A 26,700-nucleotide genomic window follows, 5' to 3' on the forward strand; every position below is an offset into this window, starting at 1 on the left:
TATTCTTTGTTAATAGAGAAACTAAAACGTGGCCACATATAAATAAGAAATGCTTATAAACTTTATCACATTATTCCAAGAAGTATATTTCTTTAATGCAAGAAGGGAGAGGTATTGTCACTTTCACAAGACAGGGAGATTAAGACCTTTTAATTATATTAGCATCCAAATATAACAAGCAAAGTCATTCAAATCAGAATAAAAATCCACACTCCTAGGCACTTTTTGATCTTAACCTTTCTGTACTTCAACTAGCTTTATAATCTTGAACTGAGAATTTTATAGCTAAACCCTTTCCCCCTCAAGTGTCAAACATTATCCCCACAGTTGTGGGATTCTTAAAATTCCTATCCAAATATTGCAATTTGAGATTACGCGGGGTTTTTTACCACATCCTTGAAAGAGTTAAAAGAACAATGCTCACATAAATACTTTAAACTTCTTGTTCCTAAGGTGCAGAACATACCGTTCACACCTTGTGGCAAGTGGAAGTAAAATTGATTTAATCCAATTTTGAGCCTCCTTTATCCTGGGCTGCTCTGCATGTCCTCATATAATTCAGTTGTCTCTTTGAGACTGCCTAGGTCTGAGCAGGAAATGCTCAGCTGCCCATAAGCTCCAGCCAGGGTGGCTGGGATTTGTCCAGCTGTGCCTGACACACTCGGAGTCCCTGCAACCTCAGGGTTTGCCTGGAAAACGGCCTAATGGCCATTTTCTTGCTTCCCTCCACAGCAGAGCTCTTCCCAAGATGGACCTTGAACTCTTAGGGCCATGTCTGGCAGGTCTAGTGGTCCTTTCCATAGAAAAAGGGTCAGGTCACAGAGGATACGGAACAGGTGAAGTTAAATGCTGTGGGCAAGGGCATCTCTTCAGCTTCCTTAATGGGAAGTCCATGCTGCAGATTATTTAAAGAGAAAAGTTTGGACTTCCCATCACTGTTCCCCCTCCTTGTTCATATGCCGTATTCCTTTCCACTTAGACAATGAAGATCAACAAAGGCAATTTTAGCTTTATTTGTACAGCTACTTTTGCTTTCAGGATCCACTGAGCTTCAGAACTTGAATTTCAGTTAGTGTTGTTTATTTTAAACACCTTCATTACTGCAGTCTTTATATGTGCATATATTATGTAGCTTTTAATATTTATGACAATGAAATAGTCTTATTAAATGTGTGTTATTATTAAATACAAGAGATGCATTAATTTCAAGAAGAACTGTGGGGCAAGCTGTGTAATTACTACATTATAAAACACAATGTGAAAACATCACACTGATAGAGAAAACACATTCCAACGTGATACATAGACTTCAAACTGTGAGATGGTGCTGTTTAACACAGAACACAAGCACTAGGCCTTTAATGTACTGCCCAGAAAGGACTTTCATAAATATGTGTTTTGGACTAGTCATCATTTTGGCACACCAGAGGGCTCATCCCTTGATCCCAATGCTGGCAATGACATCTAGCACAAACTTGGACAAACTTCTAAATTGTCCTGAGCTCCTGCTTTTCACCATGGGTATCATGTCACAAAAGGATGTCACAGTCCTAGGTGGCTGTGACACCCTTTTTTTAGAAGGTACATCCTGTTTGTTAGAAGCTGTCTGTGGAAAATTATTAAATAGAGGTATATGAATGGAGAAAGATGCAAGGACCTTTGCTTTCAAAGCAAATCTGAATGATTTCCTGAGTACAAATGCCCATAAAGTCTTCAGAGAGGTTATCATGGAAGAGGAGGGACTTCTGTAAGATTGTGTATTAGCCTGTTTTTCCAACTATTCCCTAACACTTGATGAATGTAATTGCAATGTCTTATTCATGGATGTGTATCACTTAAAGGTGCATCATATTTATTCTACTGGAAATTATGAATATGTTGAATTTCTCAAAATGCTGTGGTTTGTAGCCCTGGCAGTAAACAGACTTACTTTTTAACATATAACTGATAGTAATATTTTTAAGTGGATGTCATTGAACTGCTGTATATAATGCTGGATTACCTTTAGATAATAGATTTTAGCCCACAAAACATATAGATTAGCAAAAAAGCAACAGTTCAGACAACTAGTTGGCAAACATTATCTGGTGAACAATTACAAAGATTATTTATATTATGCTTTACATTTTATATTTATTCCCTTTTCCTTCATGTTCTGTTGAATTAATTTGAACTGGTTTTGTGCAGTTTCAAATGAACACTAATATTTGCACTTCTTGGACTATGTTATTCCAAAGATGCTAAGACACATAAGTGCAAAGACTTTTAGGATTACTGAGTCGAGTATCATGGGATAATTTTCTTTATCTTATAGATGATCATTAAAGATTCATTTATCTTTTCCCCTTGACTACCAGTACTGCAAGCAACAAGGCCCATTTCTCTTGCCAACTTGTTGGTTTTCTTTTTGGTAAATACATTTTTTCCCATTTACTTTTTATTTAAAGTTAAATTGAACAATTATTTTGTCCCAGAATGAACTTGACATTGTTAAGGCTTCATTTGTACACTTTCTATACTTTAATTTTTTTCCTTAATAATGCTCAATAACTAAGTAATTAGTCTTCACTTAACTATTTCTATAAAGCACAGAATTATTGTCTATCTGCATGCAACTGTTTCTTGATATCTGGGGAAACTCCTACCTCCAGGTTCATAGAAAAGCTCTTAGAGGTAAAGAAGGGATAAGAATTCACCATGTTCCCTCAATCTTTTACCTTGATCTTATTTAAGAATAAACGAAGAAAATTTATATGAACAAAGTAATTAACTGGTGAAACTATATTCATGAAAATTTCATCCAGGAACAAGCACAGTGTTTTTTATTAAATAGCTTTAAATTCATAAGAAATATAAAGGTTCTAAAAATTAGTATAAATTACATGAATTTGCATCCTTGTAACCTCTTGGTTAGATCACTTACCAGCATTTAAAAAAAAAACCAAAACTTTTTTACATTCTTTAACAAATCTTCAAGATCAAGGCTGTGGAAGATAAACAAAAGCCCCAAACCACACCAAAAACAAACAAACAAACAAACAAAAAACCCCAACAAAACCCCCCAAATAAAAAAAAAAAAAAAAAAAAAAAAAAGCCCCCATATCTATATGTTAGGAAATTTCTCGCTCCCTTACATTCCAGAAGTTAGAACTCAATGTGCATGCTCTCATTAATGAGCATTCCTAAGTATTTGTCAAATATATTTATACACATTTGCTTCAATCCACATATTTAAAATGTAAAGCAGCTTTAAAACTTCTGAAGTCCTCTGTAGCTCTGAAGCCATACAGAATTTTTTAGAACAAGTATTTTCAAATGTTATTGCACTTAACAAAGATAGTTACATTTTCAGTATTTCCAATACCATGCTATGGTCCCTAAAGATAAAAGTCACTGGAACTGAATTTATTTGAATATTTTAACATCAGCAAGCATTTTATTTATTTCTCCTTATAGTGAGGTTTTCTGGTTTTTAAGGTATTTTAAGGTATTTTTGAAGATCTACTCACATTCAAAAATCTGTGAGCGAAAAATTACATAAATGAAAGCAATGTACTTAATATATTTTGAGAACTTGACTTTCTCAGTATTTCCTAATTTAATATGTGTTAATTGAACTATAGACTTATGTCTAATAGACTATAGTCTATTAGTAAACGCTTTTCTTTATGCAGGAATCCTGTTTCCACAATCACTAGTTCTGAAATAAATCTTCACTCAAGACTTCACTCAGGGAGAAATTTACTATCAAGTCTTAAAAATGTAGCATTGCATATGGGGAGCTGTGTTGGAGATGCAGTATATAAAGGGCACTGACAGAAAGCAACAGTAAATTGAGGCCTGACTGCTATATTGTGGTTCTGTCAAGTGGAGAGAAGAGAAACAACTGATGATGATCAGACAAGTCAGTACAATCCTCTAATGCAACGTTAAAAACATTGTAAAATTACTGTAATTCTCTCCAATGAGAAATTACTATCTGGTAAATTAGGATTGTCTTTTAGAAGACAGTATTGTTTATTTTTTTTTTTTTTTTCCTCTCACAAGAGTGCTTATGAATATGGTTCACTTCATGTTATGCTACTATTTGTTCAAAACAAAAGCTTTGAGGATATCTTACATGAAGATTAGTCACCATTTCATAACCATAGCAAAAGCCTGTTTTATTGGTTAGCCATTTCACTTAACAAGCAAATAACCTTGTAACACAAAACTGAAATTTGAAAATACCTAATAATATTATTTATCTCGTACCATAAATATTCACGTTTCGTCCTTTATTGGACAGAGAAATTTGTGTTCATGTATAGAACAGAGAGGCAAAAATTCTCCTCAAAACAAGCTTGAATGCAAATCTTCACGCTCTTTTTGGATGCTGAATAAGCTGATCTACTTCATAGAAATTGCTCAGGTTAAGACCATGGTATCTCCCAATGTAGACCTTGCTGTTTTAACAGATTCCATATTCTGCAGATGATTTCACAGAACTGAAAAATTGGAAGCAGCTAAATTTACTTCAAGGAGATGGAAACTTACGATTTGACCATTTTAGTGACATTTAGGGAATTAACGAGATATTCTGTTAATTTGTGTCATGTGGAACTGCTATTATACTCTGAAAAAGACTAATAGACCACCATTCTGTGTCTGGAAGTGATCAGCAGCCAATAAACTTCATTCTCTCATAATTTTAAAGGGAAAGAAGTTCTGGAACCTCAACAACTCTTCAGTGCATGGTTTGAATCAGAAATATTGCTACTTCTAGCGCCACTGCACATACTGTTCCTATTCACACAAATGTTTAGCATTCTTGATTCTAACTAGGAATTTCCCTGAATTAAGTTTTGTGGTAACAAGCTGCAAATTAATTACAGTTCATATAAAAGCTGGGGTTATCTTATTTTTTTTGATTCAGGCTTTTGGGAGTTTTATATTTCTCATTTACGCAAATAAACTGAGCAGATGCCAAGGGAAGGGCACACACATGAGTTAATTCTCCCTTATGATGACACTGTGCAGTTATAATATGACCATAATATAATCACATTTAGTGTTTGTTGTCTTAGACTAAACTGAAGTAACCAGCATCATTACTATATTGCCTGCATTAGTCAGAGTTATGGCTATCTGTGTGCCTTTGCTCTGGATTTTCAGTTTATCTTTAGATTTATATTTTTTGTTTCCTAATTCTCAGTAGTGGGGGATAATTTTGAGATGGTCTCAATATGTCTGAAATGTGCACTACCCTCAGATACTACTTTTCATAGTTACTGCCCTCCAAATTTATATATTATAATGGGGTTTTATGCTTATAAAATAAATAGGAATTGACCAGAGAATACAAAAACTTATTCCTAGGAGGGAATATTCTGTTTATTTACAAATATGAAGCTTTGCCTGTAAATCTTTCCTTCCTTTAATGTTTCACAGTTACCAAGATGCACCAATGTGGATGAAGCACAACAATGTGAAGCTACAACATCCTCATGTCCTTTCCCCATATCTTTCAAGTTCTCTTTTTTCTTCTACCTTCCTGAACTCCTGTGCCTACGTTCCCAGGGCCCCTATAAGTGCCTATAAGCAGTGACTGCAGTTCCATTCCTTGTAGCGTCTCATTCCATGTGCAGCTTCAATTTCCTTCCTTCTCTTACATCCTCTTACACTTCTTATCACATAATAATTCATCCTCCCTATTCCTTCCTTCCTCACATACAGATACACTCTGCATCTCTTGCTGCTTTTTTCATTCATTGGTTCAAGTGCAAAGGTTTTGTTTCGGAAAAGGTAACAAAAATTATCGTTAATTAACCTCTTCCTAGCTCCCCTCTGTTTGGAGCATTCATTTCTAAAATTTATGAATATTTATTTATAAATATTAAAAAGAAAGAAAGCTTGTCTTTATACAATTACTGATAGATTTCAAAATATTATAATCTGGTTTTTATGCTTTGTAATCTTTGAAAAATACCTGCAGCATGAAAATAAGTAGGAGACTGTTGCAGCTGCTTTTACAGAATTGCTTTCTGCATTTAGTAAATTTCTTACTGATGAATAAAATAATAGATTTCTAGTTATAAGTTTCTTATTTTCAGTGAAAGTTTTGCAATTATAATCTCCAAGATGTCCCCTTTAAAAGCCCGTTATGCAAAACTCTGAAAATGAAATCTTTAATTTACCTTTGAATAGCTATTGAGTGTGAGAATTTGGGGGAAAAAAATCTACAAGAAAGGTGGGTTTTAAATGATGGATTTGCTAAACTGCTATTTAAAAAGTGAAGTTTAACTAAGAATTTTCTTTCTTAAAATATTTTCACACTGCACCTGAATGACTTGTTATTGAAGTATTTGAGTTCAAGTTCCATCAAAAAATTCCTTACCAAGCTGGTTTCGCAGACTTTCATTAAATCTCCGATGAAACTTCTGAGTGCAAGTCCAAGTAAATTAAAGGCCCAATCAATAAAAATTGAAATCAGCCTTGCAAATCATGTTGCCTGCTAAGATCTGTCATTAAATTAGAGTCAAATCAAATTACACAATAACAAACAACAGCCGCTCCTCACATATGAGAAGGATCCTTCGTACAAACCTCCTCTTGCCCGAGATGAGCACAGCCTGACCCTCGCTCCGGACTCCCAGGGTCGCCCCTTGGAGAGGATTCCCACATCCTTGGCTCCTGGCTTAGGGAGCTGCGTGGGCCCAGCCCCGTGGCCTTGAATCACAGCCCTTATCCGCTTTGGTATTTCCAGCAGCTCACACGGCTAATAAATAGTACATTCATTAGGCAGACTGCGTGTTTACCGCCACAGACCAACACTTGGACTTTTTTAGCCAAAAAAACCCCGAACTGACTCAATGCTATGCTCAATTCCTTCCTTTTGGGCACGACACTGCACGTCCCCGTCCTTGGCGGGGTGGTGATTGCAGTGAGAGCCACCCCTGCCCCAGCAGTGCATGAGGGCTCCCTGGTGCCCCTGGCAGGACGGTGCCTGCTGGTGCTAAGGACGGAGGCAGGAGTGCCTGGCAGCATTCCCTGACAGCATTGCCCTAAAAACAGGAGGCTGGGGACAGCACTGTCTCCCACGGCAGACAACTCCTCCCACAGTGCCAGGCAAGGGGAGGAAAGGAGTCCTATGTCCCCTTGGAGCACCTGCTGGGCTGGCAGCGGCATCAATAGGAGTATCAGGTGTGCAAGCTGGGCCTGTTTTCTCCGGCTGCATTGTTTATATTGCCTTTCTTTACAACAGCCAGAGGAGAGAAATTAAGGGGCTATTACCTCATAACAGCGTATAAGAGTGAATTGGCGCTGCATGTTTAAGTGTCTAACATACAGAAGCACAACCTAGAGGCAGTTCCAACCACTTTATATATTTGACATCCTGTCATTGGGTCAAAAAGCTGTAAAAATGCCTTTGCACCTGAGGTTTCTCTTTTAAAACTTGCCCAGATGTTGTAAATCAAGAGGATGCTGGCTCCTAAATGACCAAGATATTTTGGAAAAAAAAGCAGGATTGTTTCAAAATGTTGCACTAAGTATGAGCTAGGTTCTTAGACTCATCACTAAAATTTACATTTTGGCCATTCTGTTACATCTATAATTCAAAACCAAAGTAATGATAAAAATGCCTCTAAATTCTTCCTGTATCAGATGATAAACATTTAAGAAGAGCAATAGACGTCGCAATATTTAATAATAATCACTCACAAAAATGCCTTATCACACAGGAATCATGTACTTCACAAGTCACATCCTGAGTAAATGTTGTCTAAAGAAAAAAATACTTTCTCAAGCAAAAACCTCCCTAGGGTAGTAGCCAAACTGCCAGCTGTGGTACCTCAGATGGACTCCAGCCTGCAGTCTCGTCTCCAAATGTGTGTGGGCCATGAACAGCAGAGGCTGGGAATTTTCAGACACTGCCTTCCTATCCAGTGATGCGACACAAGTGCAATACATGATTTAGGTGGTCTGAACTTAGTTCTTTACAATACACAACATGGAAATATATATATATTTGGGCAGTAGAGCTGAAGAAATTAGAAGTGAATATGGTAAAATACATATTGGAAAAATCTAGCCTAAGGATCATAAGTAAGCATTTGGACAAAAGAACTTAACTTATCATAGAGCTGAACAGCTACATGGGTCCACTGCTCCCTGTGCCCCAGCTTACAGAGATGTCCTCCCACAGGGATATCAGCCTCAGCAGCAGCTCTCAAACACCTTAGCTCAACATAGCATCAATCCTACCTTATTAAAAATTCTACCCCCAAATAATTCTCCTCCTAATAAAAGGCTCAGCTGACACAGGCAAATCTGCAGGTTCAAGGAACTTATAGAATAAATCCCCTTCAATTGTGCAAACTATGTGCACTAAGGCTTTTTTGCAAAGGTGGAGATGGAAATACTCTGAAAGTACAAGATTTGCTGGACAATCTGTGATATAGAATAGCAGCCAATGATTCTCACCCCAGGATATTTGAATACCAGAGGCACTTTCAAGCCCTGTCTCCATCTACCATGCAATCTACTTCCTGGTCCAGATAGAACATCTTTCTTGGGTAACTTTCTAGGAAACCAGCCATTTACATGGATTTAGCATGCTCCAAATGCTATCCATAGTGCAAAGTGAAGTTCTTCCAAGCAACAGTGAAATTATCATGGTCAAGTTCCCATCTGATGGTTTCTTCCTAACATGGGAAATGAACAAATTTGTCTCAGCAAACTAATTGCAATGGCTGAGATGGAGAATTTTGGGATTGTGTTCTTTTGTTCATTTCAGCGCAGTGCCAAGAAAAAATCCCCGACAGCAAATATACATAAAGATATGTGTGACTGACAGTCATCTTTCCTCAGACATGCAAATCTGATTTGATATTGCAGTAACCACAAGGCTGGGTTTTTGTCAGGGAAAAGTGAGCCTTAGACTACTTTTATTGTCCAGGGGCTTTGAAAATGAGAGTCACACAGAGTTTGTGCAAATTCAACCCCAGAGTCTCAAGACGGACTGACAAAGGTGATAGTAATAAACAGCTTTACTCTCCTTCCCAAGCTGAAGGGTTGTGACAGAAAGGACTCATGGAGAGTATGTTTTGAGTAAACTTTACTTTCTTCTAACTTTATAGACATGACAGCAATCCCATATTTCTCTCCAGTGGCCAGGGCATTCCCGATCCATCCCTCTTGCCAGTATATTTGTAATGGATTCTACATCCATTGCCAGAATTATCATGATGTCAGTAAATGAAGACTCAAAAAATGACCAGTGGAAAAAGAGTGTGGAGTCCAAAAGTAAAAGGAAGGGAGCTGCATTTCCCAGATAAACCACACATTAACCCAGGTAAATCACTCTCAACCATGGACATAGAGTTTAGTTGAGGTGACTTTTAACATTCACTTTTAGACAATAAAAGCATAATATATGTATGTTAACCACATGCAAGAAAATACAAATGCACACCACTCCCTTTTTCTCCAGCCATGAAAGCAAAGCAGTACACAAGGCTGTTGTGACTCTTAGGAAAGAGGATTAATCTGCTGTTCTGTATTTGTGTCTTTTCAATGAGGCTCTTGGTGCAATGGTGGGTGCATACCCATGCCAGTCTTACTCAAGCCAGAGAACTACCTAATCCAGAAAACCTCCAAGTACTGGTGTTTATGGGGGAGATCTTTCCATTCAAATGAAGGTTCAACAAAGCCCAGACACAGCAAAGGGATCCATGCCTATTTTGCTGTAAGATCAAATACCATGCTAATCATATTTCTAAAAGAAGGGCTAAAGAGACAGGAATTCCTAACATGAGGAATTCCTCAACATTCTAGAAAACAAAAAAAGAGGCCTGATCTTTGAGTTTTTACTCAGATTTTTTAAGCATTCTTGAGAAGACTTCATCAATGTGAGCCTTACTGTTTCTAGAAGTGTCATGAAAGAAGAGGTGAGGGAAAAAAAAAAACTCAAACATAATTAGCCTGAAATTTTCATATACATGGCATATATTACAATGAATTACAGCTGAAATATCCAGAAGCCTTATGCAAAATTAAAGTCAACCAAAAAGATCACTCTGATGTAAATATTTTTACTATGTGAAGGCCAAAGCTGAAACAATTTAATTCCTCTGTACTGTGTAATACAAAAGCATTAGCTTTTCAAACTTCTATTTAACTGTGCTATAAAAGCAATACCCACCTTTAAACAGGGCCTACCATATGTATTTAATGCTTGTTTTATTAAAAATATCAGAAGCTGCTCTCAACAGATAAATGAATGTCATATGAAACCACATCCAAAAGATCTGAAAAATTTCAAGTGCACTTCTATTTCAACTTTATCAGTTAGGCGACCTATCCCAGTTCTCTTACTGAAGAGTTTCAATAAATTTTGGAGATTATTAAAAGCTGTTTGTCATGTTTAAGGGACCGATTTTTGAGGAAAATCTTTTTTTGGGTTGCTTTTAAGTATTTTAACACATTCTTTACCTAAAGATCTCTAAAGAACTTCAAGTGTTTTGAAGTCAGGGAAGATAAACAAAGGATGAGACAAAGTGAAACTCAGCATTTTCTTTTGCTGAGTAGAATAACAAAGCCAGAAATGTGCTCATATATTTTTGACTACTCTGTGCTATTTCAACAGCACAAAATTAATAATAACTTTACCTTTTCTGCTAAACTGGATTAACAGCAGCTTTGGTACAGGGAAAGGTCTTAAAATGACTGTGCCCAAAACATCCAAGTTCTGTCAGTGCTTCCAAATCATGGTTGTTAACACAGAAATGTCCCTCTAACTCTGTTTTCTTTGGATGTGCCTCTGGACAGACACTGTGGGTTGCAGAAGGACATACAGATTCTCCCCAGCCCTCTGAAGTGACTTAGCTCTTAAGACAGGCAGATCCCAGCATTGCAGCAGGTTTTTGCCATGCTGAAATTCCTTTGTTGGGAACCAGGGCTCACCATGGATCAGACTTAATGTTTACCAAGGAAATTGTGGCAAGCAGAAGGGTGCTAGGTGGGTCAGTGCCTCTGCAGCTTTTCTTTAGGACCAAACTTGTGAAACATTGAGGACATGTCTCCCAAAGCAACAACCGGAAGTTGTACATCCATTGGATCTCCAGATTTTCCCAGAATATCTTAATGGAGATTTTTTCCAAATGCAAGAAGCAAAGTAAAGGCACAAGAATGACAATGTTCTATCTTATTTACAGGAACAAACACTCTCAGATGGGCCCTAGGTTGGAACCCATCCCTGTTTAGCCATGCCACAAAGTGCATTTATTTCCTGCAGAAGCATCACACCAGTGTAATGCTATGTCTACAAGGCACACATATATTCCAACTGCACTGCAAAGGTAAAATATGTCAGACTTTACTTGAAACAGACAATATGTTTTATGACTTTAAAATGAAATCACAGAAGACCTAACTCCATCCAGCTGTTCTTAATAGAGCTTTTTTCCCCCTTTGTTTTTTATTCTCTACCTTAATCCGCTTCAAAATTACCTCACAGTCTCATTCATTTTTTGCTCGTAACTTGATAACTCTTGCCAAAACAATGTATTCCACATTACAGGGTAAAAAACCTAAATTAAAGAACAGAGAAAGAAACAGAGAAAATGTATATTCATTAAAGCTGGTGATGCTGCAATGAAAATTTGCATAGCAACCTGCAACTAGGCCTGATAGAATTACAAATTTATCATGCCTTTGAAGGACAGATGAAACATTCCCACATTTTCTGCATCAGTCATTTCTATTCAGTTCAGCTTAGTATAAACAATTCCCCTTATTTTGCAACTAATTGAAGAATTAATACAAAAGGATTGAACACCTGTTGCTCTGTTGGCAGAAACCAGCAATTACAATGTTTCTTTCCAGTGAACTTAAACTACAAAAGAAAAAAAAAATTAAAATAACAAAAGAAAATGTACTGGTGATCAGAGTCTTTTTGAATCCACAGAGGATATTGCAGTTTTTACTCAGATTGTGAGTGGTCCCTGTTAGGCTTCACTGGTTGATGGAGGTCTTCCCTCTATCCTCCCATTTACCCACTCCTCCCTTAAGCATTTTCCATCAGCTTGGAGCAATTCTGATTCACTCAACCTCATCTCTTCTCTGTCCCATATACTTTAAGACAGGCTTAAAATTCAGTCTGGATCCACCTGTCATGCAGATCCTCTTTATCAACTTCCTATCACAGAAATTAATCACTGAAAATTAGTGCTGTTAAAGAGATAAACTAAATCCATTTTCATCTCCTCCTGTTATTCCTTATCTAGAAAAGGGTTCAGGTAAACCTTAAGCTGGTAGGAGACAAACATAGGGACCTGTGAGCAAATGATTCTTTTAATACACAGACATGGAAAGAAAACATAACCAAAATACAATCAACCTTCAAATCCACTTAAAATAAACATTCTTAACTGTCCTTGCTGATGCAAAACATAAAACAACTAAACATTGGAAATATCTAACATCTTGTTATGTTCACCTCCAATAAAAGTAAAGTCAGAAATTCAGGGTTTCCAAATACCCTGAAAAGAGTTTGCTGGTAACCTAGCATCTCCAGGAGCAGATTCCTCACCCCTATGTGGAACAGTCCCATTTCACCCTCTCCTCATCCCATAGGAGTCTGATCTGTCCCTGACCACAACACCACAGGGGTGTTGTGCTCCGCTCTTTTGCGGGGCCCATAAACAAACCTAAGTCACTTTCCAGCAAAATTATTACTATTGCAGTCTTTAATGACAAATTATTATTGAAAATAACACTCCTTTTCACTTTTTATGGAAAAGTATGTGGAAAAAGACAGTATCACTTTTTCCCAACTATTATGGAATGAGCATCACTGTCTGGTCCAGATGCTCTGACTTTGGCAATAATGTGTGCTCCATCTCACTGGGGAGGCCTCATCTTTGAGGTCAGTTCCAGAAGTAGCCCTGACTTAAAAAATCATGGTGAATATACAGGCACAGCTCTTTTCTCTCTTGCTTCATAGCTATTTCTAGGAGTGGAAACACTCATGCTTTTTGTCTCTTTTGGTCAGGATACCTGCTCATGGGATGTATATATTAATGGACATTTCTTTGTTTTTCCAGAAGGATGAGGAAGGCTGCAGACCAGAATGAAATGGGGTCATACAAATTGGGGAATAAACCTCCACAAGCCCAATTTTGTCTCCAGAGTCAGATTGGGATTCTTTTGTCCCCACCTTGGTTCATTCTGCTATTGACTTAAAAAAAAAAAAAAAAAAAGCATGCAGACGCACAGAGAACACCAGGATTGAGGAGAGATAATTTTGTCTATGGCACCCATCCCACATGGGTGGAGGCACCCAGTGCTGGGATCTGACACTGGAGGCAGTTTCCAGTGTTTTGGAAACCACTTGCATAGGGAGTGTGACTTCTCCAAGTCCTGCTGAGCTAGAAAGATGAATCGAGGACCAAAACAGACAAGGGCATTTTGGGTCAGGTCAGACCCTGGCCTGACATTTGCCCTGACGTGCTGTGTAAGGACGCTCTGTGCTGAGACCCCAGAGCAGGGCTGGGCTGAGTCAGTGAGTCACAGGAAGGTGGGAACACAGGTGGGCCTGCAGGTCATTTGGATCTGTGCTCATTACACTGAGTTCTTCGGGCACAAAGAAATAATATCATAAATCCAGAGAAGACCAGGATCAACTTGTGACATTGCCACTGCTATCCAAGCAGCAGCATGCAATATTTTCTGGAAAGCATTTTAAGGACAAAAGAAAATGTTCTTTTCCTTTTCAAATATGTATAGACCTATATAACGTCAGCAACAAAAATCAAATGTATAGGATAAGATATTCCCTGAAGAAAGAAAAAAGCATTAAATACTTGTTATTTTCCTGAGTTTATAAACAAAAAAAACTTTTAAAGCTTTTGTGTTAATGGAATTAAAATAATCATAATTCTTTCCTTAAGTGTCTGCAGTACATAGTCACAGTCCATTAAGGCAATGTGTCATCATTGTTCATTACAGGATTTAAATGAAATAATCAAGTCATCAGGACTATTTCAACATCAGTAAAGCCTCAGAGTGATCATTATGTACAGCCATGAAACAATACCTTTTTGCATATTTTCCCTGATCAGATTAAAGTGGTGATGAATTCCTCGATGGCTCAAGTGTGCTCCAAGGAAAGCTAGAAGGTTGTACAGTTAACTCCCAGGGTGTAACTCTAAACCATACAACCTACTACCTCAACCCGGATGCACACAGCTTCCGACGGTGACCATAAAGTCTTCTTCATTTCTTCAGCCTTTCTTTGAAATGTGACAGCAGCCACTGGCCTACATATTTCCCATGGGGGGAGGCTTTCAACTGCAGTTATTCCCCACTTTTCAGACAATAAGGCATATTCTTAGATAGATTTTTCTACTGCAGAAGTAGAACTTCTATCCTGTTTACATATGTATAAAGATATATACGTGTGCTGTGTGCGTATATATATACATACATATTTGATAGGGATGATGCAAACCCAGAACATCTCTGGAAAGAAATGAGTATTTGGTCTTACTTTACAATATGAATAAAATATAAATGTCTTCTTTCTTTTTGAGTGCAATACCATGGAATGGCATATTTAATAAAATCAGGAAATTGTATATACTATATTCCCTCATTGGAAACCCTATGATTCCCTCACACCTCTTTCTAAATTTTAATAACATATTAAGCCAAAGATGCTTAAAGCAACCTATAAAAGAACAAATCCCTTAATCAAGTTGGAAGGCAATGGACAAGAGAAGAATTCCAAAATTGGTACATGGTTTTGTACACTCATTTGGGCTTGTTGTCAAACACTGCAGTGGGAGCTGCGTGAAGTTTTGCCAGATCACCACACTGACACAGACCCATAGAAGCGAGCTTGTGCAGTGCGTTTCAACACAAGATCGGATCTACGGGTTTATGCCAATTGGCATCGCTGGGTAGGGTTTTCCTCTTACAGGGAATGCAAAAGACTTGAAACAAACAAACTTACGATGCGATGTGAGAATGAGTACTCAAGAGTGAAAACATTATCATCTATTGTAAAGAAGGCTCCTCCAAGCTTAACTGCATAAATGGTGGAGGAAACAAACAAGCCAAAGATTTGCAACTAGCTTCTATTTGAAAATGGAAGAGAAAAAAAAAAATGAACAGTTTAATGGCCACGGATTGTTTTGTCTTTAGCAGGAGCTAACGTCCTTTTGTGCACTCTTTGCTTTACTGATGAACCCCCAACTCCCAACTCGCATCTATGGTGTGCTCGACTGGAATCAATAACTGGGCATGACATAGAAGTGAACGGTACAGGTTTTCCTTTGTGTCTGAGCTTATATCATGTACTACAACTCGAAATAAAATTCACCCCACCAAATCTGAAACGCAAAAAGGCACAGTGAAGTGCTGCTCCCATACAACACTGTGAAAACTGCATAGCTATTTCTTCACGTTACATTGCAATTAAAGTAGTGTTTGACAGTAACTTGTTGATTAGATAACAGCCACTAATCAAAGCCAAGAAGTGAATTTGTGTATTTTATTCACTAACCCTCCCATCAATGCAATTCCCTAGTAATGAGAATGCAAGTGGAAATGCAATCTTGCAAAATTTCAGGGTTAACACCTACAACAAATCCATCCTTCTTGTGACTGGCAAGCAACCCACTAAAAATTATCCCACACTGAATGTAAGGTACCCTAAACAACAGACTGAAAATGGCTCCTTTGGAGCAAAATGCAGTAATTCAGAAGGGTGACACACAGTCACAATTTTATAACTTTTATACTCTAACCAAAAGCATTGTTAAACACTGCACCTTTAAGCACAACACCTGACACATCAGAATAACTTGCAACAATATAAATGCAAAGGCATTTATAAAATACAGACATAAGATGCAGGTACAATTTTAAAACCAGGCACCATATAAAGGTGTCTTTTGATTTGAGCAGGTAACTGAAATTTGTATCTGAATAAAATTTTCATGCCTTCCTTCCACTAGTTCTCACCATAGTCCTAATTCTGCCATTGTTAGTTGGGCAAAACACCTTTCAAGAGAATAAATGTTTGTCAATAGCAAAGCTTTTTACCAAAGCAATGTTTCATTTTTTTGCAGACTTCAACATGTATTTCTGGTTCAATAATGACAGCTGAGCATTAGTGAATTATCGTTTCCTTCCCTTTTCTTTTTTAATTTAGTGGATTAAATCCTGCATGTTCATACCCTCTTGCATTTTAAAATAACTTTATTTTCTAGAAAAGTCTCTTTTAAACCTGCTTTCACTTTCTATGCAACACTTCAGCATTCAGAAGGAATGATATTTTTATAACTGCTTTCTGCTGACACTGTAAAGAATATGTACAGACAAGCCCTCAAACTAGAATAGTTATCCTAGTATCAGAAATAAGTACGCAGACTGCATAGACAACTTACTGAATTATTGTAATAAGTGCTATAAAATTGCTTTTCCAACTTTCTTTCTTTTTTATTTTTGTGAATAGAAGATATATTTCACATTTGAAAAATAATTGGTCACTGCATTATAGTTACATAGTAACAAGTAGATATATGTACTACAAATATATAAGTAATATGAGTATATTGGTAAATATACGCCTTATATATCTTATATATCTGCTAAGCCTAACCAAAGAAGAAATTATGTTTTGATTTTTCAATTCATTTTAAGCTTCATGTAAACATACAGTATAAAGCTACATCTTTATACAGTTACAGCTACGCAAGCTGCAACATTTCCAACAGCAAATAATGAGAGCAAAATTTTAATACACATCTCTGAAATGATATTTGTAGGCTGTCTTAATGAAATATTTCTTTTAAACTGCTTCAGATTCTTGCCAATAGCTTTATTGTATAACCAAAACCAAAAAAGGTATTTAAGATCATTGTATTACCTTCGCTGAAATCTGGTATCATTAACTTCTTCATTTTCCTTTTTCATTTTAATTTTTCTTTCACTAAAATAAAAAAAAAGCAAAACCAAAAACAGTGAGAGAAAGATTTTGAAATATCTGTTTTATGTGAAGTGTTCTCTGAACATGAAATATACACAAAATTAGTAATTATGCTTTTAAGATATAAACCCGACACTGCTGATGCCCCTCCTCAGAGCCCTGGGAAGACATGCTGTGAACATGCACGCTTTGGAAAAGGGACTTTTTCTTTTATTATTTTCTAGCCTTTTATTCAACCTACAAATACTTAATTTCTATTAGGAATTTCAGAAGCGAAGGAGCAAACTTAACAAAAGGGAGTACTTTTTATCAAGCAGTGAACACAATGAGGTAATTAGGTACGGAACTTCAGAAAAATACGGGCATAAACTAAGTGGCTTAAATTAAAAAACATTTTCAAAATCTTATGGGGAGGGGAGGGAAGTGATTTGTCTGACCAGGCAGGGAAATTTGAAAAGTTATTTTAAGCTAATGCAAGCCTTGGTTTCTCAACAGGCTTAGGTATCAATGACAAACAAAACTATTCCAACAAACTGTTGGGGAGGGCAGTATCGCCATAAATATAAGAAACACTTTCTGGTCCAAAATGGGTGTATGGAGGTGTATGTGTCATATATATAAGGTCTCCATTCAGCAATTTCCCAGAATTCATTGCAGAACAACAAAAATATAAAGTAGCAAAAGTAGCATATAATCTTAGAAATTACTCTCTACTCAGTAATATATAAAAAGTGAAGAACATGTTAAAACAGTTCTATTTTGTAAAGGAATATTTATAAAGCTTTTTATTAGAGATGCAAATATCATGAACATTTTGAAGAAAAAACAACAAATGTAAGAGTTTCTGATGAAAGAGACACTGTAATTTCAAAGTAATTTCTAGCCAAAAACATCTACATTTTTAACATAAATTAAAAAGACTAGGAAAATATATTAAAAAAAAATCCAAACTACATAAAACACCTATTTGGCCAAGCTTTTCAAAATCTGTCAGTTAGAATGAATTTGGTTGCACACTCTTCTAATTGTTTAGGAATATGTTACAACAGACAAATGCCTTAAGTAAAAGGCTCTACTAAAGCGTCATATGCTCAAAACTTACTTTAACTGTACATGCACTTATCACCAACATCCTGAATGGGTATCTTAAATGCTGTTTTCAACTATTCCTGGACAAGTGCTGCCTTTCCAAACATGTTAAAATAGTTACTGTTACTGGCTGCAAACCAGGCGTGCTTCATGAATGTCCCAATAATGTGCCTTTTATTCCAGTGCTTATCACACTGATTTCTTTGTAACGGATTTAGATACAAACTGTAAGAAACTCATATTTGAATTAACTCAGTTACAACTTTAATATACAGGCTAGACGAGCGATCCTTTCCTGCAACTTAACACGTTTTTTTTTTTTCACTTCTTCTCTTTAGAAACTGAAAGCATGAGTCACACTGTAAAAAAAGAATTTAATTTCCTTAGCAACCAGATCTAAATACCCACAACTTTCTTAGAGATAACCAAAGCTTAGACTGAGTAAATGTAACGTTAAGGTCTTTGCATAACTCCAGTGCTTAGCTAAGACAAAATGTGCCTAACCATTTATTTCTATAGCCCCTCGATTTTTTGTTTACATTCTATCTTTAGCAGCATTAGATCAAACACACCCCCAAAAAGTTAGTTTTAAAAAGTGGGAAGAGAAGACCGCGTTAAAATAATACACAAGAACTCAGTTGCAGAACAACATGTTTAAAACGGCTTAAAAAAAAGAAAAAGAGGAAAAAAAGAAACAGAAGCTATACCTGATATGAAAGGTACGTGTTCACCCAGTGCCAAATACTGCTATGTGAGCAATAGTGAAAAAAACCAAGCAAACAAACAAAAAATTAATTCCATCTTTCTTTTTTCTTTCTTTTTTTTTTTTTTTTTTTAACTTAAAGAAACAATCTCCTATGCTCATTTTGTTACACTGTTTTAAGAAACTCTAACACGTCCTGATGCCTCTGTAGTGAAACATGCCAGATTTTTTTTTTTGGAAGCAGGAGAGTCACTTTTTTTTTCTGTACTCTTGTATGTAGGACAAACTCAGATTTGTTTCTTCTTCTTAGGGCTCCTGTTCTTTCTCGGAAGAAGACCAGGATGCCTGTCTTCTCTCTCTCTCTCGCTCTTCTCGGAATTCCAGGCACAAAGCACTGCGCAAAAGCTGCACCAATCCTTGCCGCAACTGCCTGCCCAGGACAAGAGGTGGGGAGAGACCAGAAAATTCACCTCGCCCCTGCGCTGGTTTTATAAATGGGGATTGCACAAATGTGCCGGAGCAAAGGGGTGAAAAGGCAGGGTGCCAGTTTGCTACACTAGGCTGCAATGATCTCATGTTCAATGCTGTCGCCCCGTTTGCCCAGTTCAAACGCCTGTTCATTAAACAGGAGGAAGGAGAAAAAAAAAAAAAAAAAAGAAAAATAAAAATATAACAACTTTTATCCTTCAGACACTCAGGAGGGCTGCTCTAAACTACACGTCACCAATAAAAAAATAAAACGTGCAGTTCTAAAATGCAGTTATGAAGTATAATTATTCTGCTTATATTTTCTTTCTTTCTTTTTTCTATCTGGAGATAAGAAGCAGAATTTATCAGGCGTGAAAGGGACAGCCTCCTGGTGGTGTGCCAAAAAAGCCAGAATAAAGGCAAAGTTGTGCTTCAAAGCTCAATTGCTTGCTGAGTCTGGCTAAAGTCAAGTATTAAGATCCACCATTTTCTGAGCCATGTAAGAAAAGAGGAAAAAAGTCAGAACGGGCACCGCTTTCCAAGTCTCCGTTGGCACCATCACAAAATCTCAGCCGTAAGGTCACATGATGCTCTGCCAAATGTGGAGTGCATTCCCATAAACCATTCTGCTGATACTGCGAAGGCAGCTATTGTCTAGTTTATACCCAAAGTTCAGCCCACTCTTCATTGAATTAGCTGAAAAACGCATCACCTTTGGGGGTTGGGAGCCATGGAAACGTCTACCTGGCAGGCTGCCCACTTTTTCTGCCCAACAACCAGAGATGGAATTGTGCTGCCTAATGTAATGATGACGAGGAATGTGAAGAGTCGTCCAAAGTGAATCTGATTCTTGCAAAGCCTGCTTCATTTGCACAGCAAACTCTGGCTTCTTGTCATTAAAAAGGGGAGGGGGAAGGGTAGAAGAAAAAAAAAAAAAGCGCCTTTCTCCTAAATGTAGCAATTAAAGGTCTAGTAAACATGCCTAGTCTGCAACTTTCCTTCATAACATACTGAAATTGTTCCCAAAATAAAGCACTTGGTATAACACAAGTTTTCTGATTTAAAGCAGCACTCACTTCTCTCCAGATTAATGTGACATCCCCTGGACATTTTTTTCTCCCTAAGTAAAATAAGAAAAGGAAAGGAAAAAGCCCTGCACAGCAGATCTCTCATCTCTTCTTTTTACCTGTCTTTATTACCTCCTGATTTTATCTAACAAAAATTATACATGTATGCCGCAATACCCACCAGTAACAGTGGGGCTGCAATATTGCTGCAATCTCCCTCAAAGCAGTCTCCTGAGAAAATTGCTTGTGTTTCCAGCAACAGAAAACTCTTCATCTGAGCCCTCTTATCTTCACCAGTGAGTAGGACAGCTGGTCTGCAAGTTTGCAAACCAGCATATTTGAAACCAGTCAGCACCCTCCCTTCTTCAAAATGCATTTAAACTGGATTTTGTGAAAAGAGATGCAATCAGACAGAATGTATAAATGATGCAAGTTACTAAATAGAGTAAGTAATAGACATTACTCTTCTGCTACAGACCTGAAATTTCGATTTTGCCCAGCTATTGTTCTAAAGTAAAATGTCACGGAAAATGTCACTTCCAAATGAAAATACCATGTAACCTACTGAGCAACAAACACATGCTCTTCTAGCACCTGAAAACCTCATACAGAAAAAGTGACCTCACAGCTTTGTGTTGTCAACAAATGAGTTTACTGTTTCTACACCATGAACTTTAATAGCTACTGCAAAGAGCGATGTTAAAAACGTGGCAATTTCTCTGATCCTCCCATTAATACAAATGGAGCTATAGGAGGAGCCTCCCTACCTATTAGCATGTTTCCAAATGCTCCTGTAAAGGTTGCATGCTAGAGATCTTATAGCTAAAATCTGGGAAGAAAAGGCAAACAAACTAGGAGACAACAGGCTAGAAACTGCAGTGTGAGGACAGGAAAACCCATTCCCAGAGACACTGCAGGCTATAACTCTCCAGCTCGGCTACTTTTATGCTTTGTTTTACAGTTCTTTCCAGTTTCACTTTATTTACCTGGAGGAAATTGAAGGTTCATTACCAAAGGAAGGAAGTGTGGGAAAGGGGGCTTTGAAGTGGAGGAAGATTGTTATAATGGTGGTGCAGCCCTCAGAGTGAGGTCCTGGGGCTGTCATCCAGCTGGGACTGAAACAGTGCACATGGCAGCCTGGCAGCACAGGTCACACCCTGCCTTGCTCCTGGCACATCCTGGAGGCTGGCACCCGGGTTTCTGGGCAGGCAGGTGTGACTGGGATGAGGAGAACACTCAGAGCAGCATCTACAGATGATGGTGGCCACGCTGGTGGGACCTAGGGGATGGGGAGAAGGCACAACCACTACAGCCCAGGAGGGGCAAGGGGCTGGGAGGAGGTGCTGGGCACAACATGGGATAGAAGTGACCCTGCTCCATCTGCTGAGCCAGTGCACGTGGGGTCAGCCCCACTCTGGTCAACTGGTGGGAGCTGTTGGTCAGAAGAGAAATTTGCTATGGCTGCAGAAAATCAGGTCTTGGCTTAGTTCACCTCTTTTCCTGCTTTGGAGGTTTTCAAGGGCCAGGAGAGGGAGGACAGCCCTCTAATGCAGTGACATGGTGTAAGCTCTCTCAAATGGTCTTCCAGACTGCAATGCCATATGCATGGTTTGGAATCCAGAGATCCTTTCTTTTCCCTATGAGCTAAAGATGGATGAAGAGGTGACACCAGGAACTGTGGAAATGCTGCTTATCACTCCAGCTACTTGCCACAAGACCTATGACTTGGACCACAGCGATCACACTGACCTCCAAGGGCAACAAACTCTGCCATAAGAACGATGCAAGAAGGCATTCTTCCATAAAGGTCTTTGAGATTTAATAACATATATTTGAGATTATTTAGAACTAAATTAATTTTTCCAGACTCAGAAAATACAGCCAAATGTCTTTAATTAACAGTTATGTAGAAACTGAAACTTGAGATTCAATTTCTATCACTTCAGTAGTTTTCTTATTGATTTAAGCAAAAATAAAACAAAATTTTTACTTTTTTTTTTTTTTTTTTTTTTTTTTTTTTTTTTTTTTTTAATAGGGCACCTGGTACTCAAGTTCAGTTCATCCCACCTTACATTTTACCATTAACCATAAAAATGTTTAGGCCATAATACATCTCCAATGGAACCATCCATATACCCAGGTGTATTTTGAACCATGGTGAAAAATAAGGGTTTCATTAGAATTGAGTAGAAACCTTCAACTAAGCAACAATGAGTTAATATCCTGTTCAAATTTGCTACTGTTATTCAGTGGTGATACGTGAAAAGGACAAGAGAATAGTCTGACTTTCAGATCTCAGAAGGATATTTGCCAGTAATTACAAATAATGGGCGGTCTAAACTGGACAAATCTGAACAGCAGTTTTTAAGGGGTGACAGGCACAGCATCCTACAGTCTTTTTTATTTTCCATGTGTGGAAAAACACTTCAACATGTGGCTAGCCCCCAGTAATGAGTACTGACTTCACCAATATTCAAGACGGATTTTAAAAAGCTGTTAAAATATCACTTGCATATGTGCCTGACAACAATTAGAGATGTAGATGAACCTCAGAGTGCTTTGCCTATGAACTAATTCACAGGCAACACAAAGGGAACCAAGAACTTGTGTCTGTGGGAGTGCCTGGCCCTGTTCATGCACAGCTGGAGGAGGCAGGGAGGCCGGGTGGAGGGAAGCTGCACAGAAACAACCTCTCCATGGGAGAATAGGGCACTGATCCTTCCTCTGCTCAGGAGGCAGCAAGACGAACACAAGGAGGACAGGAAACCTGGGCTGTGCTGAGGGATTCTGGTCACAGACAAACATAGTTGTACTGTACTCAGTTCCCACAGAACAACCATCATCCCAAAATTCTCAGGTTAAAAGGCTAATCAATGGGAAAGGAAAAATTAGGGTCTTCCCCGGGCATGATAACCCACACAAGATATGACAGAAAATCTGACAGAGAATGGGAAAGAAGCACAACAACTGTGCCGGTGTGAAGGGAGAGGTATGAAGGGAATCTCTGCTCTTTACATGGCTGTTCTTAAACATGAAAACAAAACTAGCAAGTTTAAAACTTTAAAGCTACAAGTTAAAAGTTGAAAATGCACAAAGTGAAGAGGACATGCAAGTGCTGGATATATTGCACATTTCTGGATAACTTTAACATACTATATTGCACAGCATAACACTTTGGAACTAAAAGGTCTTGCTCTGCAGATCACATTCTCAAAGGCCCTAGTGTACAGAGGTGACAAAATTATTTGTAAAATGCATGCAAATTAAAAGTTATCATCTGCTAGCTACTTTAATTTTATCCCCAAATGGCACTATGCCTTCTGGTTTTTTCTGCCTTAAGGTTAACTGCATTGAATTAAAAAACTTAAGCAAGATGCTCTGTGGTAAGAGCCAGAGACGTCATTCCTCTTAAATTTAAGTGTAATTTTCCCTTTTCTGAAATTTCCATGAACGATTTTGTATTAAATTCCTTTTCCTCTAAACTTTTCACTGTGTTATTTGAAACTTATTTAACTTTTGGCCTTTGGCTGTATGGCTGGGTACCAGCTCTTCACAATCTTCCTTCTTCTTTGCTACTGGATTAAGACAGTCTTTAGAAATACATAGCAATAGAAAACTGGATAATGCACATCCAATACTCTTGTTCATGCAATAAAAGCCTTGTTCATGGATTTTTTAAGATTAGCTCTTCCCTTAAGTGTGCAGATATTCACAAATAACAAAGGGTACAAATAAAATGAAATTAAACCGCTACTGAAAATTCAGATGAGCCTCTTCCAGCAACTCTTGCACAGTATAATGAAAGTACCAGGAGCAAACAGGAGACACCCTTGTCTTCTTCACAGGGAAGCACAGCTGTGGTAGAATAAAGAGCATGGCTGCAGAAGACCTGGTTTGGAGACGAGTTCATAGCAAGGCCCAAGCAAAAACCAGGCTCTATCACTGCTCACCATCCCTCAGAAAAACTTAGCCCTTTTAGGTGATTAGGTGATAATTCAGGCACAAAGATATATGTCCCTTTCTCCACAAGCAACAACGCAGCGGCTCAGACAGGTAGAATTGCCATGGTGTTCTATCAAACCAAACCTGATGCTAGGAAGATGTTTGCCACATACATTTCCTTCAACATACTTGTTTCAGCTCTGATTTATTTCACCACTGTCACTCCAGAAACATTAAGTAAGTTCACAGCAAGAGATAAAACATCCAATGCCCTCACATATAACCAGTCTTAGACATAGAAAAACACTTACAGTCTCTCTACCTTGTTTGTCTCGTCTGGGTCTAAGTGCAAATATGACTGAGCATTACCATCACCATTCAGTGGATGAAAAACTCTGAAACATCTATTTTTTTCCCCTAAATTTAAAAGCTTTCAGCACATTTAAAAGCTTTCACACACTCCTCAAAATTCCTGGGTAGCATGGCAGTTAAATGTTTTTACCAGTTTTAGAGGCAAATGAACCAAAGATTAACTTGTTTTCAGAAACAACATTACTGTACTGAGCACAGAATACCTGACACTGCTCAGTGATTGCTCAGTGATAAGTACACTGCACTGAATCATAAGTACTGCCTTGAATTAGATAATTTCTAAATAACACCCACACAGTTTACACCAACTTGACCACTACCTTTGAAAACTGAAATCTGAAGATAACTTGGTATAGTTCCTGGTCATTAGAGCAGGAAGACAGTGCACACAGAGGATCAGCTAGCAAAGAGGGTAAACAATAAATACCTCCTTACATGCCTTCTACTTGTGACAAACAAAGCAATGTCTGTCTTTTCCTAACATCGCCTCAAAACAAGGACGAGTATAGCCAGAATGGAAACCAGAAACTTTTACAGGTTCCTGATTTAGCAGCATGCCTAGTGCCTAAACCTGCCTCAGTTTAACTCCCATCCCAATGATCCCCTTCAAAAACGGCAGCAATGCTTCTCTGAGATTATGCACGTGTGCAAAGAACACCATCACAACAATAATAATCCTCTCCCAAGCTTCAGAAGGAAAAATCCTCAGGGGCCTGGGATTTCACAGATAGAACTCAGCAGAAAGCTCAGATGACTTCTTGCTCCCTACTGCCCAGTTATGTAGCAAGGGTCCCCCAAGGCCACTTATTTTTCTTAGGACTCATTCTTGACCTGAATACAGACTGGTAACATAAAAGATGTCAAGGGGGTCTTCTTTGTACCATTGATTTATCTGTCACTGATAAAGAGTTTTTTTGTTTACTTCATACTTTTCCCATATGAACATGTATGAATCCTGGCTGCTCATACCTTAAAATCTTATAAAATGTTCATTAAAAATGCTCATTTCTTAAAAAATTATCATTTTGCCTAGCTGCCTTGAACCAAAAATAGGACACAAGCTGTGTGTCACCTATCCCCTGACTGCTGTAAATGACACAGTCTTACACCTCAGTATGGCAAAGTTCATTGGAAAAAAGAGAAAATACGAATTTTTGAAACATAATTAATTATTTCAAGAAGGAAATGACATGCATCTCTAGGGCCCTATATTCCTACAGTTCTGGACAGTACTTTCCAAAACATCATAATGTATTTCAGGCAGATATATATGTACATATACCCAAAAATATCACACATTTTCTTATTTTAATTACATAAAAATTTGGGACCTGTGTATGCATTTTGCTGGGTTACATTCCCAGCAGGTTGAGTTCTATTAGCCTGAAAAAAACTGGTCAGGTCATAACTCTTAATTGAAAAGAAAGAACATGTGCATTATAGTGAAATGTAAGGTGTGTTTTTGATTTGGCAGACCAAAGTATCAAGTAGTTTTGAAATAAAAATGGTTAGAACAGTTTTAAATATGGCATTATTCAATTTCCCTACTGTGAATTCTTGATTCTGCAAAATATTCTCACCCCAAACAGCACAATCCCTCAAATCTGGATATTAAACCACTTTTATATTGAAGAAATTAACACTTGGTATATTGAAATGTTTTCAATATTCATTCTAGATTTTGACTTCTTCAGTGTTTTTAGTACAAATGACTACATTTGCAGTTATTTTTTAGTTTGAACTGACTTAATTTTGTGAGGAAAACCTATACTTCAAAATCAACATCCCCAGATAACCTGAACAGAGATAGAGGCAGAGGAGATCAAAGGAATGAAGCCTTCTTGTAAGAATGAGCAGGCTGTGAGTGATCAAAGGCAGGGAAGAGAGGACTCTGGATCTTAACTCCTACTTCCACTATACATGTATAATTTACAGGTTATTGACTTGTAGAGGGGGAACTATTTATACACTAAATATAGTTTATAGGCTGAAAAGTTATTTGAAATACAAAAATTAACTTTGGTTGTTGAAAATATACAGGTAGTATCTTTCAAAATCCCATTTTCCAATAGGAAATGCTGTTA

The 26,700-nt window shown here is 37.7% G+C and overlaps 2 long non-coding RNA genes across 3 annotated transcripts in view; one reads left to right on the forward strand and one right to left on the reverse strand.

Moving 5' to 3' along the window:
• The window catches only part of LOC128803634 (uncharacterized), a 34,326-nt gene extending 14,194 nt beyond the window's left edge, over window positions 1-20,132 (forward strand). Inside the window, exon 3 of the long non-coding RNA XR_008435785.1 lies at window positions 19,078-20,132. This is a non-coding gene — a long non-coding RNA (uncharacterized LOC128803634). The remainder of the gene's footprint in view (window positions 1-19,077) is intronic.
• Window positions 1-26,700, reverse strand: part of LOC128803635 (uncharacterized) — a 217,797-nt gene that overhangs the window by 105,822 nt on the left and 85,275 nt on the right. For both annotated transcript variants that reach the window (XR_008435786.1, XR_008435787.1), the window contains exon 4: window positions 16,916-16,978. This is a non-coding gene — a long non-coding RNA (uncharacterized LOC128803635). The remainder of the gene's footprint in view (window positions 1-16,915; window positions 16,979-26,700) is intronic.

Source organism: Vidua macroura, chromosome 2, assembly GCF_024509145.1.
Source record: "Vidua macroura isolate BioBank_ID:100142 chromosome 2, ASM2450914v1, whole genome shotgun sequence".
Classification (NCBI taxonomy): Eukaryota; Metazoa; Chordata; class Aves; order Passeriformes; family Viduidae; genus Vidua; species Vidua macroura.